Genomic DNA, 13,843 nt, shown 5'->3' with positions numbered 1-13,843 from the left:
TTTCTTTAAAGTTACTAGTAATAATTTAATAAAATCAGTTATGTTGTAATAAGGTTATACAGATTATTGCCTTGCTATTTCTTGGATAATTAATTCAAGAGAGATAATCTGTAAAAGGGTTTGTTCTGTTCTCCCAAAACTTTGTCTGCACAGTGCATTCTGTAAGTGCATTCACTAAAACAGGGTTATTTTACCTCCTTAGCAAGCTATGCAAATCTAACAAGAGGTTAATAAATACAAGGCAGTTCCATGAGATAATCCAGTCACAGATAATTGCACAAAAGAGCATTCTTCCCTATAAAAGAAGTCTCATGCATTCCCACTAAAGAATATTTGAAATGGAGATTGTTCCTTACTCTGTTAACAAAATGTGCATCAATTAGGTTTTTACATGAATTTCTGGATCTGCAAAATGAGTTTCACATGCAAACCAAAATATATATGTTGTAAATACACACTTAGAACCAGAAACTATGTCCAATTTCAATGATATTACTAGAATCACCCTCTCTTGGGTCTAATTACAAATTCAAATTAATTATTTTAATGGAAAGCCTTTTAATAATTATGTATAAGCACTTATCAATGCCCTATATGTAGTAAACAAAAAACATGATCACATATTTGGAAATCAAGATGCTTCATATGGAATAATAGTATTTTTCTTTTTAAAAAGTACCTGCCTACTTAAAAGAAAATCCATTAAAACAAAAGGAAAAAAAAACACTTCTCAGTCTACTATACCACTTATATCAGTGTTAAAATAATGTTTCAGATAGCCCGAATTTCAACTGTGTGAGACAAGGAAAATACAAAAAGAGACCAACTAAACTGAAAAAGAAGACTATACTGATGAAATGAAATGTTTCTTCTCATTCTAAGATACAAAATACTGCTAATGACAGCTTCAAAAGCACAGCTATACAATACTCCGTAAATATTGGCTATTGTTCAAAACCATTCAACTTTTACTGACTCTCCGAAACCACTGCCAGGTTCTATATTTGAAAAAGTATTCATAAAACAGGGAGCTCCTGTAGCAATAATGAGGGGATTAGAATGGAAAGTGAGAGCACTGAACTTTATTTTCTGGCAAAATAGTTCAAATCCCAAGCGAGATAGCAGGATAAATGTGCCAGAGGGGCTTCATTCATTCTCCATCAAACAACACACCACAAAAGATCCATACATTTTGCCAGGAAAATACTGGCATAAAGAATGAGCAGCCTTGGAAACAGAAATTCTTGACTCAAAGTCAGGTTGAAGGTCACTGCTCTAATGCTGAAAAGGTCACTTGATTTTCATTTGATATATTGATATCTAAATGATTTTCTGAGTTGTTTATGATCTTTGATTTCCTTCAAATCATCCAAAGACAGAGGTAAATATTAATCTCTTTGATTTCATAGCCTGATGAAGGACGACTAAAAGAAATGCTTCACATTGCAGAAGCTACAGAAAATGTCATCAAACTTTGTTCCAATTCCTGTTAACTGAACACCACTAAATTAAAAACATGCCTGTGTAAAGGAAAACAGTTAAAGTTGCCAGTTTCCACACCAATTTCTCCCTATAAATCTGTTTAACAGCTTCAAAGAATTACTGTTATCAGGACAATGATGAACTCAAATATATTGATTTGCTAAAATAAACGAAAACTATTTCAAAACAAATCAACGCTGATTCTTTTATTTCATGATGCTTGAGTCAAATAAGATTAGACGCAGTTGAAAAAGCAGCACTAATCTGAGGATACTGTTTCAGCAAATGAAGCAACAGGCCTATTATTAAAAATATAGAAAAAAGTCTCCAGCAGCGACTAGACTATTTTCCTCCTTTCCACAAACCTTTTTATATGACACAGAGAGCTCTTAGCAACGCATCTAATTATAATTCCAACCAAGTAATCCACTGCAAAGGATTATATAATCTTTGCACAATTTGGAGCTGTAACTTCCTGCAGGAACTAATGCTGCACTTAGATACCTATCTTCCACACAAGTCAGGTAGGTAAGCGTCCAAGCACTGAGACTCTTGATTGCAATCAGCTGCTGGAGCAGAAAGAAAAAATATTGGCCTGAAATTCATGGTTGCTTGTAAGAATTTTAGTCTTTGCAGTTTATCATTTGAACTCATTTTAATAGTGAGTGTGGCCAGAGAGGAGGACACAAAGAAGCATTTGCTTCTTTTCAACAACTTGATCAAATGCATTTGCACACAGGGGACTTTCACTAATCCAGCCTGGCAATACAGTGATTGTAAGCTGCTGAACAATTTTACGTCACTCAAGTCTGACAAATACTGTGTGAGAGTATTCTTCAGCCAAAGACTTGTATCTTCCCATGGCCGATTCAAGAACTAAAACCAACTTTAGAAATACACTGCAGTTCTTCAGCAGTAAAGACAATAAGGCATGGTATTTTTTTACCTTTGAAAGCAAAAAACAGTAAGAAACAATGTGTATGTAATTCAAAGCACCTTAGATCTCGTGCCTTTGTTCCTTGAATGGCAAAACATCCTGAAGTCAAATTTCCAGGCCCCTAAAATGCAAGTGTCACTGTCAATAGTACTTGGACTTTAGCTCCCCTTGGTCAAAGCACACTGGCTGCAAGACTTTGAAGAAATGTGAACAGAGGAACATGGGTGGATCTGACAAAGTCATTGCAAAAATAAGAGAATTCTAAAATTAATTGCACTATGAGGTCTTGCTAAGAATGATAAACGCATTTCAAAGTTAGTAATAATAACTTCTTTTGCTGATAAGCATGGCATGTAGAAACAGAAGTCCCAGCCTCTGACCCGCCATCCCCCCTAACTAAAGACAGAACAAGCAAGGCAAGGACATGACATGAATTGCAGCTGTAGCTAAGCAAAGCTTATCTGCATACTTGAAAAATTTGTCTTTGATGGTGCCAGCCGCTGGTGAGAAGAATGCTTTGCTATCATTACAGAAAAATCTAGAGCCAGGAGCATTCTGGTACTACACTATAACAATGGTGAACACACAAACAAGAAAAGGCTAAGAGGATCAAAACAGTGATGTTTAGAAAAGGTATATTATGTACATAACACTACTAGGAATTTGTGAAGGTTGCATTGCCCTTTGGCATCCTCTGGCACTGACTGGTGTTGGGAATTAAAATTCAGAGAAAAAGAATCCTCTTAGTAACATCACTGACTGTTGAAATGCTCCTGATGTTCATAAAGAATAGGATTCTATTATTCTAAACCACCAAACTGCTGCTTCAAATCAAAGAAACACAGAAACACTAGAAGCCAACCCATCTATCATCTAAGAAAGTCTTTATATTTTTGACAGGCCAGTGAAAGTTGCTTCTTTGCACTTGTCTCTTAGCTTAAAATTAATTATTTAGCATTTTGTTTTGGTTACATTAAGTTATATATTTGCTAAGAAAATACGATCACTACTGCTGATCACTACTTGTAACATTAAGATGAACAACTGTTTACTATGGCTGCCGATGTCACACCTCACCTGGAAGTTGAAGCTTGAGCCATGTCTGCAACAGTTTCCCAAGAGCAGAAACAAGTACAATCATGCAAAATGAGCTCTACGCAACCCTGCTGTCAATGTAGGAAAAACAGAAAATGCACTGGCATATTCCTGTATTTTCTTCAAGCTTCTCAAAACCAGCTATAAAGACACGTTAATATAAGATCACCTTCAAAATAATTGATAAATTGACCAAAAATACCAAAATTCAGGTGCCTTATAAAATAAAGATGAAATATATATATATTTATAATATATATATAATATAATATATATATAGAATATATATATTATATACAATATTATCTATGCATCCATATGCATTATGCATTCATATATAAATATGAAAATGAAATAAAATTGCCCTGAACATCATACAGCACAAGACGGAAGACTGTATCCATTATTTAGCTTGTGAGTAGTCAACCCATGTCTATTTTTGGGCGCATAATAAATGCATATCACATACAGTCCCTTCTACAAGCCTTTATCTCTCAAAATATCACATTTCAGCAAAGAAAACTTAAATCTTGGTTATCTGTATTTTTTTGTTTGGGGATTTTAGAACAGCTTTCATTATTATATAACAAATCTACTTTGATTCAGAATTTTTAAAAACACTGCTAACTTACAGACATATTGTGTAACTCCCATGATTTAGATCAAGATTAAGAACTTTCCACTTCAAACCTACAAAAAGTTAGATCATAAACATCTGCTAGCACACCTAATTATTTGGTATTATATGTTTATAACAGTAAGATGGCAATGATTAGCAAAATATAAATTAAGTGTTCTTTACCACAGAGGGAGGTTATCACGGTCCACTACACACATTTAAAATGTGAAATCTTGTTGGAAAAGACACATCTTGAGAAATCCTGCACTCAGTGGGCAGCTGAACCTGCCTAGGAGACAGCAGCTGACAAATCACAAAGGTAATAATTGAGCAGTGAGTTTTTTTGTTTTGGGTTTTTGTTGTTATTGTTTTCCCCTACCAAATGAAGGAGAAGCTGTATATTGCGTTGAGTTGTTGTTTTCTTGTTTGTTTGTTTTTTAAAATTACTTTTCTACTAGGTAAAAAGCATAATAATTATTTACCAATAATCCATTATGAAACATACAAGTCCCTGCTTTTAGCTGTGACCTTTACAGGCTGTATCTTGAAAAAACATTCCTTCAAAATAAGTTTGCTTATACACAGAGAAAAAAACCTCAAAAAAATAAAAGAAAAAATAATTATGAATTTACATCAACATGAAACTACACATAAACTCTAAACACACTTGACAGGTACAGACATCAACAGATTAGAGACAAGTAAATGTATCTACTCCAGGCATCACATTATATTTTATCATGTATTAATATAACTATTTGACTATGGTAGCCACATACAAGTTTCAATTAGAATGATTCCCCACTCCCCTAGGCTGCATATCTGTCCTGAAAACATTTACACTCTCAAAAACTAGATATATACTTCCATAATTTTGCAATTATTGATCCAAATTTTTTTTTCTTCTGTCACAGATGTATTGAACCTAACCAGAAGACTGTTGTATTGAGGAGCTAGCGATATGCACACCACGTACAGACCTCACATGTACAGCCTTGCCGTCAGATCTGAGGTGTGCTGCATATATCCCTTGACTGCAGGATAAACTTTGCATGTTTGCTGTCAGAGAGGAGTTTGTAGGCAGCTCCCACTCTACTAATGACTATGCCGTCTGTGTGTCCTAGTCCTCATCTAAAAGTGTAGTGACCAGTTCTCATGTGAACCTCCTTTCTGTTTGATGGTAGAAATTATAACTACAACTGTTTAAGAAAATCTTGTCAGAGCTCAAAAGACCCTTTCTGGCTTGAGGAAGAAGTGAACTTGTGGAGGCTGCCAGGATGTGATTTCACCATATTCTTCTGGGGATTAGCTATCTGCACAGCCAACTTATTTTTCTGTGCTGCAGGAATGAAGACTCAAAAAACAATTCCAAACCAAAGCCAAATCCCCCTCTCCCTAGGTTTTACTAGAGCTACCAATATTTCTCTCTCTATAGCCCGTCTTTATGCTTCTCCTTTGTCCTTTTGTTCATCAGATTCTGCCACTGTATTCTCATATCTTCCTGAACACCTTGAGCCAAGGTTCTCTGTGTATTTTACCTTGGTGTGCACGTTACTTGTCCATCCTGTCTAGAGACATTATTTCTCACACTTTCCCCAAATGGTGTCTGTTTTCTCATTCTGATTAGTAACCCGCAACTTACAACTCTCTAGTAGATAACTGTATAGCTGAAAAACAAGATGCAAAACTGTCAGAAGACTCAAGTTCTCCATATAATACCAATTATGTTGCAATTAATACTAAATACAAAAAGTAACCATTTCCCTTCCAAACTAGCTTTGTCATCAGAACACTTAAAAATTTTGTAGCATTCACATCAATCATTAAATAAAATCCGCATATATGAAAAACTGATAGTTGCTCAGTGGTGGTTCTATCTCAGTATAAATGTCTACCCAAGTCTCTCTGCAACTTTGGATGGGCTGCAATGGCATTTCGTTTGGGCTTTTTCAATTTATCCCTCTGGATTTCATACCTTAGTGGTTGCAAATTGGAATATGTACAATATTACTTACAAACACATATTGCAATGAAAATTATGTTTATTTTACTTCCACAGAGGGGAAAAGAAGGCAAAAAAAGAACAGATCTTGTTTTCAGCAATAGCTATGATTTTCAAATACCAAATAAGCTGGAAGCTGCTTGTTTTGATTTGCTGCAGTAATGACTGGTATACATTACTAATCCAAACAAATAAAGATGAACGTAGATATAAGTAGATACCACTTCCGCAAAAAAAGGAAACCTTTTAGTTAATGAGAGACTACATAGGCAAATTCCAATCAACTCTGAACACAGACTTTTTTTGGTAAGTTGTTAAGTCAGTGCTTGCTGCCTGACAGTATTTTTGGAAATAAAATTAAAGCTCCACAAAAGAACAAATGGACATTATTTTACTGCAACATTAGAATTGAGGAAAATTCAGTAGTGCTTTAGAGTGGCAGAGCTAACTCTGCACATTCACCACAAAGAAGGCTTTGTGTCTGCACTATCTGCACAGAAGAGCCTTTGATGAGTAGTGTTTTGTTTCCTCATACTGTAACTTCTGCAGGGCAATAAGTTGTATTAACTTCAGTGACTAGTTTTAGGAGACAAAAATTGGAAGGAAGAAAGAATATGGAACAACAATTAAGCAAGGTTTAGCTATAAATATCACTTGCTAGTTTAACATTCTTCTACTATGGCTGTTAAAGCAGAGAAAAATAATTCCTGATAGATAGAAGTGAAGAATTAAACAAACAAACAAACAAAAAAACCCAACCATTTTCAAAAGCTTCTTAACAACAACAAAAAAAAACACGTTTCACCAAATATGTGACTTTTTCCCCAATCCACACAGAAAATAGCTAGCTGTAACACAATTACAAAAGATAACAAAATATGACAGTGTGGTAGACAATCCTTGATAAAAGTTGAAAGTTATATTCCAGGGGAAATATTAACCAATATGGTTAATATTAAGCACATTAACCAATATGGTGTGCATCACTCGCCTGTCAGCCTGAAACTCCTTCACTCCCATTTACTCTTCTTCCAAAGTACCCCAAAGTACCTTTTTATCTCACTGTCATCTCATCAGTACACTGCCCACAGACACGCTTCTGCTTCACACCATTTGTCACCTTCACATCCAATTTATACATAACCTTCAGGGATGTATTTTGCCCAAGTGACATAGAATTCAGTCTATTCTTGTTTTTTCTTTAATTGAAACTCGAACATAAATTATATTAAAATAAATAAATTAACCAGAAGACTTCACTGGCTGCTTGCTAAAAAATAATTTCGAATTTCTACCTGCACAAAAGAGAATGCTCATTTTCACAAGAAGTGAAAAGTTTCTGTAACTGCTGCAAAATGGGGCAAGTTTGTTTGCCATTTGGCAGAGCATGTGCAGAGATGCTGGAGGCCTAAGGTACCAGTGATGTCCCTCTAGAAACACCTTTTCATCTGAAGGAGCATCCACAGGTAACTCCTTTGTAATACTCGAGCTTGTCATCTTCCCTGTTGTTTTCTTTGGGGGGTGGGATGTGTGTGTGAGTGCCATGAGCTTCTGAGCATCTTCTCTGCTTGCACGGAGCAAGGTGCTCAGCCCTACCTGCAGCACGCTTTGTCACAGCCTGCCAGGTGGGATGAAAGAGTAAGAACATCAGTGGAGAGTTAGAAGGCTGCAGGCACTGACTGTGGAGTTGGCCAATTCCACAGACAAACCGTGAGCTACAGCTCCTGCAGAACACTGAGCTGGACACAGTCCTCACTCTAACTGTAAGTGAATGCAAACAGCTTGCTGAGCCATGCCGCAAGTGAAGGACAAGCACAGGGGTAGTGTTTGAGAACTACTGGCACCCGGTCTTATGCCACTCCGTTACCTCATATTGCACACCATGAATTTAGCTACCAAAATCAAATTCATAAATTGTGGTACAGTTCCATTAACGGAAATTTCAAAGAGAACAGCCTATTTACAAATAAACCTTTAAAATACAATTCACATTTTCTGGTTCCAAAAATCAACAGCAAGATAACTTTCTGAAAGTTTCCAGTACAGTCAAATCAACATATATTTGAAACATATCTAGTAAAAACTTGTTGAAGGAGAGAGAAGAATATCTGTACATAGTTCTGGGCTAGATTCCCAGCCTGGGTAATATTTATAATTAAAGGAGTGACAAACGGATATGATTTTTATATACCATTGTTTCTGCAAATAGATCAGATTCAGTATTCACATATTATGCTGAGTCAGTCACTTATGTTCACAACTGAGTGAAAAGCAAAATTTAATTAAGAATAAAAGCTTTTCATCCTATTAGAACATGTCTGGCAAGTTTTTTCCAGCACTAGTGCTGACTACACACAGCCAACCTTAGGGACACACTTACCACTCACCTGGCAGGACATAGTGACCCAGCTATAGTTTTTAGCTGTCAGGATAAATAGTCCACATAGCCCTCGAGTGGGAAATGTAGGAAACACAACAAATCCCATAATATTAAAGTATTTGCTATCAAAGAAACAAGAGTCTGCTGCATTTTCTCTTCCTACCTTTATTCAGATGGGATCCAAATCACTAAAGATTAAAAACACTTCTTTTTCCTAGAAAGAATGGTAATAACAGGACTTAAAGCTTGGGTTTATTAACAAGGAACATCTCCAAAGAAACGTTAGCAAAAATCACCTAGACTGAACACTGCGCCACTCTGTTGGCAACAACAAGAAAAGAAGCACTACAGGCCAAATTTTACTCTTACTGTAATCAGCCTAGCACTGAAATAACTTATTCAGCTGATTTAGTTGGCTCGTATTCAGAGTGGTTCAGAGGAAAGCAGAAGTTAACCCAGCATGTTTACTTAAAAAACGTTCCTGTTACCTGCACTGCAGCGCTGCTTAACCACTGCATTTGTTTCATACATAAACATAATTCAAAGAGCATTTGACAAGAAAAGAGAAAAAATAGTGCATTTAAACAGTGTGGCAGAAGGCAAGGATTGGTTTTGATTCTGAAAGAATCAGTATCTTTTAACTCTATTTTCAAATTCTTGTTTTTAATCCTTTACGAACAAAATTTATGTATTAATTTTTTTGGGGGGTACTATAATAAGCACAGAAGCTAGCGAAACATGTTCTACTTCTTGAATGTTCCTGAAGTCTTGAGACCAAATCTGTACACTTGCTGTGGGTTTTCTATTTGTTTTGTAAGTAAACTATGTCAGAGACAGCACAATCGGTATCAGTGTGTCAAGTTTATTTAGGACAATACAACTGCGTCATTCTTACAAAATGAAGAACAAAGTAACCAAGTTGAGGAAGCAACAGAATAAACAGGGAATGGGAGAAGTTCATCATCCAGTAGCATTCAGTGAAAACATACAAAGGAGAAGGGAAGCTTGCTGAAAAGCAGCTGAGCCCACTGGATAGCTTCCATCATACATCTTTTGCCACTCAGGATTGACATATGGAAACTGACAAACAAAAGAAGGTATATACAGAAAGGCTTTTCCAGAGGAGGTTTCATCTCAAAATGTTGAAATTACCTCACAGATAACCAACTGTGCATGAGAGAAGCTGAACAGTGACTTCTCACAGTGACATCTGTGAGAAGTTTTAGAGGAACAACTGAATTCTCTACGTATTTGTTACCTTGATGTTAATTTAAAAATAAAAATTAAAAAATAAAAGCCCAGATGGTTACATCTAGGCTGCAAAATGAAAGGCAAGAACAAAACTGTGCACATCCAGCCTTTTCTTTGGCAATTATTAACTTAGGCTCGTAGTCTTTGGGACTGTTTTGGCCCTTTGGGTAAATACGAGGATTCAACTGAGACAAAAATATCTGTTTTTCATCTCTTTGTTCACTCTGAAAATAATAAATAGCAAAAGAGAAGCTAGATAAAAACTCATGATACCAAAGAAATAAACTCAAGCCAAAGAAGAACAAACATGCACTGAACAGTAAGGTGAATGAAATCTAGGATTTCACTATTCAAAGCAAATAACTGTACCAAAAAAACAACAACAAGAAAACAAGCCAACAAATACTACAAAAAGCGGAACTAGAAACGGAGAGCTGCCACACAAACAGAAATCCCAAAATACAGAGGCCAAAGATCAAGAGGAGTTGGTATAGTTAAGAACATGCATTGCTAATGCCTCACAGACAAGTACTTTGCTCAGTCTGCAACTTGAGGGAAGTGCACAAAAGAACACTGAAAAGAGCTGCATGAGAAAGTTGGAGAAGTGACAAAATTTTGCTTGTTATAAAAACTGAAATGTTAATACAGACAGCAAGAACTTCACCTTCCCAGAATAACCTGGGCAGGCTCTCTATCCTTTTGCAAGAGAAACACACACAAAGTAATGCTCCTGAAATGCAGCACCAATATAAGATGAGTGAAATGCTGCAGGACTACATAGCAACAAACTCGCAGCTCTTTGTCACAGTGTTAAGCTATGTGAACAAGGACCAAAAAAAAATCAAAGCAGAAATGATCTATAAACCAGGCATGAAGTAATCCTATGAAACAAATACCCACTGGAAAACAGTGCTGAAACCAAAGTTTTAGAAAGTCTCTTGAAGAATACTTCAATTTCATAACTAACGTTTGGATTTTTTATTATCAATGGAAAAGTGCTATGGGGTGGTGCTATTTTTGGCCTGCCCTTTATCCACTTGCTGTCTTGTGTCAAAGTATTACTTCTGCAGTTTCTTCTCATATTTAAAATTAGCAAAACAGCACCCAGCCTAGTTCAGTGAAAATTGTCTAAGTGCTGGTAACTAAAACCAGTTCTGCTGGACTCCTGTAAACATCTACTCCCTGAAACAGAGCATAACTTTGAAGAGGAGCTAAGATGAAAGACAGCTTGCAAGAGAACTGAGCTTCAGCTGGCCAAAGGAGAGCTGAAGTCTAAAGGACCCATCCAACCCAGCAAAGATTAATCTGTTGCTTTTGCTCAACATAACCTATCTCCGTAGCTCATGAGCTGTTTCTCATGCAGCAGCTCCATCTGCTGTCCAAAATGAAACGTTGACTTTGTACTGGGACTTCATCTACAAGGAGGAAGCTACATCCAACCTCCTGTCCTACACCATCTGCAATCATTTAATGATATGCTGTCCAATGTTACCACTGTATCAAAGCACGCTGGTGGTGTGTGGACACTCAGTTTGCCCCACAATAAATGACAGAAGTTTCCAAATACAGAATGTTCGTGGCAATTCTTAGTTACATGCAAGTGGTTTCTCTGAGTATAACAAACATGAATTTAAGCTTATTATTTCGAGGATCGTCTCAATTCTTAAAAGCAAAAGTTCTGTTTCCTTTTTGAAGCACAGGGCCTGAGTCATTACAGTCTGAGGACACAAAAGAAACTTCTAAAGAAATGAACTGGTGCATTCTTTCATCTGCAAATGCAGAACATTTCTTTACCAGGAGTAGGAGGACGAGCTCAGTCCAGAATGGAACAGTTGTGGCAAGACTGCACAAACTTAGCACCTGTAAATCCAGTCAGACCTCCTCTGACTCTTGTACAGCTTTCTTAGATGGTCTGTTGGCTTCTCAGACTTTGTTACCCTGAGGGCTGTAACTCCAACATCGTGCTTTGACAACCAAGACCTTCCAGTCATCCCCCCACTCTGAGCAGAAGCAATGTGAAAACCAGCCAGTCCATAACAAGCACTGGCTCACAGCTGGCTACAGGCACACTGGCTGACTCTAGGACAGCACGTGGAGCACATCACACAGTACCTTCATTACCCGGGTCCCCTTGGTTATGTGTTACACACGGTATCTCAGACCTTGATGCTACGGCAAAAGGAGCATGTATCATGATGAGCTTATTCTATACCAACTTCATTTGCTCCCTGGTTCCTCATATTTTAGGTACTGAAACTTTTTAATTACTGTTACACAAAATGCGAGATTCTTAGAAAAGTGATGTCCTGCACAACGCTGGCTGCAGTACAGCAGAGCAGCTCTGCCTCCAGACCTGCCACTCTGGCCACAGGCTCTGCAGCAAGCTCCATGCCACCTGGGGCCTAACAGCCCCGACAGGCACAGCTGAGTTAGGGCTCACTGCAGAACCAGAGCTGCAGGATTTATCTGGGCTTAGGATTCCGCTTTCGGAGGGTGAGAAAAAGAATAACCTTATACTCTTGACTGTTGGGTTTTTTTTTTATGCCTATTCTTGATTTTAAGACACAACAGCAAAGACTATTTCAGATCACAACTACAGCTTTTAAGGGAAAATCTCACTTTACTGAAACACTGTGTATTTTCCTCTGAAACTAGAACAGTTACAATTCAGTCACTGCTTCCTTGAATAGATTTAGTGACTGACACTCATGGCATTTGGAACAACGACCCAAGTATATTTTTTTCACCCTTACTGAAAATACTGTCACACAATGGAATGTTATTTCCCTATTTTTTATTGTTGTTCTTTCCCTTTACAAAGCTCTTAAGGGTTCCAGAACATTCTCAGCCACTTCCAGGTGCTCCCACATCCCACCACGTCTCCCTACCCACAGCGGCACACGGCACATGCCTACAAAGGTGAAAATCACCTATGTTAAAATAAATTCCTAAGAGTTATTTTATAATCTATATATAAAGAAACGCATTTAAAAGAAATTAAGGCTTGGAGCTAGCTCAGTGCAGCTTCCATATCTTTGATGGGGAGAAGGGCTTTTCAGACTGAAACTGAATTGGTGAATGAAAAGAAATAAATCAATAAATCTGCTTTCCCGTGAAACACACGGAGGCGGCTGGGCGCAGCACTCAGGCGGTGCGTGGGGGCTGTCTCGGGACTTGTTCACATAGCAACTAGTTAGACTAAGGCTATTCACACTACTTTAAAAAAACGCATAAACGATGAAGTACCTATCGCTAAGGCGCGGAACAGATTGTACCCGAGGCGGGGCGCACTCCCGCCGCGCCGCAGCCCATCGCTCTCCCCCCGCTGCGGGCCCGGGCAGTCGCGCGCAGCCTCTATGAGCGGCGCGCGAAGACTCCAACAGGTGGCTCCGTGGCGCAATGGATAGCGCATTGGACTTCTAGAGGGTTGAAGGGATTCAAAGGTTCCGGGTTCGAGTCCCGGCGGAGTCGTAGCTTCTCTTTTCTTGCTGCCTTTTTTTTTTTTTTTTTCCCCCCACCTTCTCTTTTCCTTCTGCATCTGAACTTTTCACCTCGCTCCTCCGTCCCCTCCCTCACCGCCGCAATACCCGGGTAGGCCTACCTGCCGCTGCCCGGCGGGCGCCTTCTGCCAGCGACCTTTCCGGGGCGCCTCAAGGCACGCCTGACGGAGCGGGGAGGGCTGGAAGCGGGCGGAGACAGCGGCAGAAGAGCAGCCGTCTCGACTCGAGCCTCCGCCGAGAAGGAACGACACACTGACGTGCTTCACCGCCAGCAAACGGAGGACGGCCGCAGACGGACGCCGCGGCGACTGCCGATCGCCTCCTCCCTCATCCGCTCGTCAGCGCGCGGGCACCAACGGTCATCGGCGCGCGGGGGCACCAACGGTCGTCGGCGCGCGACGACGGAGCCGCGAGACGCGCGGGCACAAGCAGCGGCCCGGCGCGCAGATGTTGAGGAGCAGGAGCGCGCAGCCCGCCCCTCGAGTGCTCTTGCAAAGAGTGGGTATTTAAAAAAAAAAAAAAAAAAGTAAAAAACAAGCCGCCAAGCAAACCTCCACAATAGCACCATCTTTGGCAA

At 38.8% G+C, this 13,843-nt stretch overlaps 1 protein-coding gene and 1 non-coding gene across 2 annotated transcripts in view; one reads left to right on the top strand and one right to left on the bottom strand.

Moving 5' to 3' along the window:
- BCAR3 (breast cancer anti-estrogen resistance 3) overlaps nt 1-13,716 on the bottom strand; it is a 94,203-nt gene extending 80,487 nt beyond the window's left edge. Inside the window, exon 1 of the mRNA XM_021404791.1 lies at nt 13,368-13,716. The gene's annotated coding sequence lies outside the window, so the exon portion shown is untranslated. The remainder of the gene's footprint in view (nt 1-13,367) is intronic.
- On the top strand, nt 13,152-13,237 carry TRNAR-UCU. Its single transcript is given in 2 exon segments — nt 13,152-13,188; nt 13,202-13,237. It is a non-coding gene; the product is annotated as a tRNA-Arg (tRNA).

The sequence above is a fragment of the Numida meleagris genome, chromosome 7, assembly GCF_002078875.1.
Source record: "Numida meleagris isolate 19003 breed g44 Domestic line chromosome 7, NumMel1.0, whole genome shotgun sequence".
Classification (NCBI taxonomy): domain Eukaryota; kingdom Metazoa; phylum Chordata; class Aves; order Galliformes; family Numididae; genus Numida; species Numida meleagris.
The sequence above is the reverse complement of the archived record's forward strand: the minus strand, read 5'-3'. Positions and strand labels throughout refer to the sequence as shown.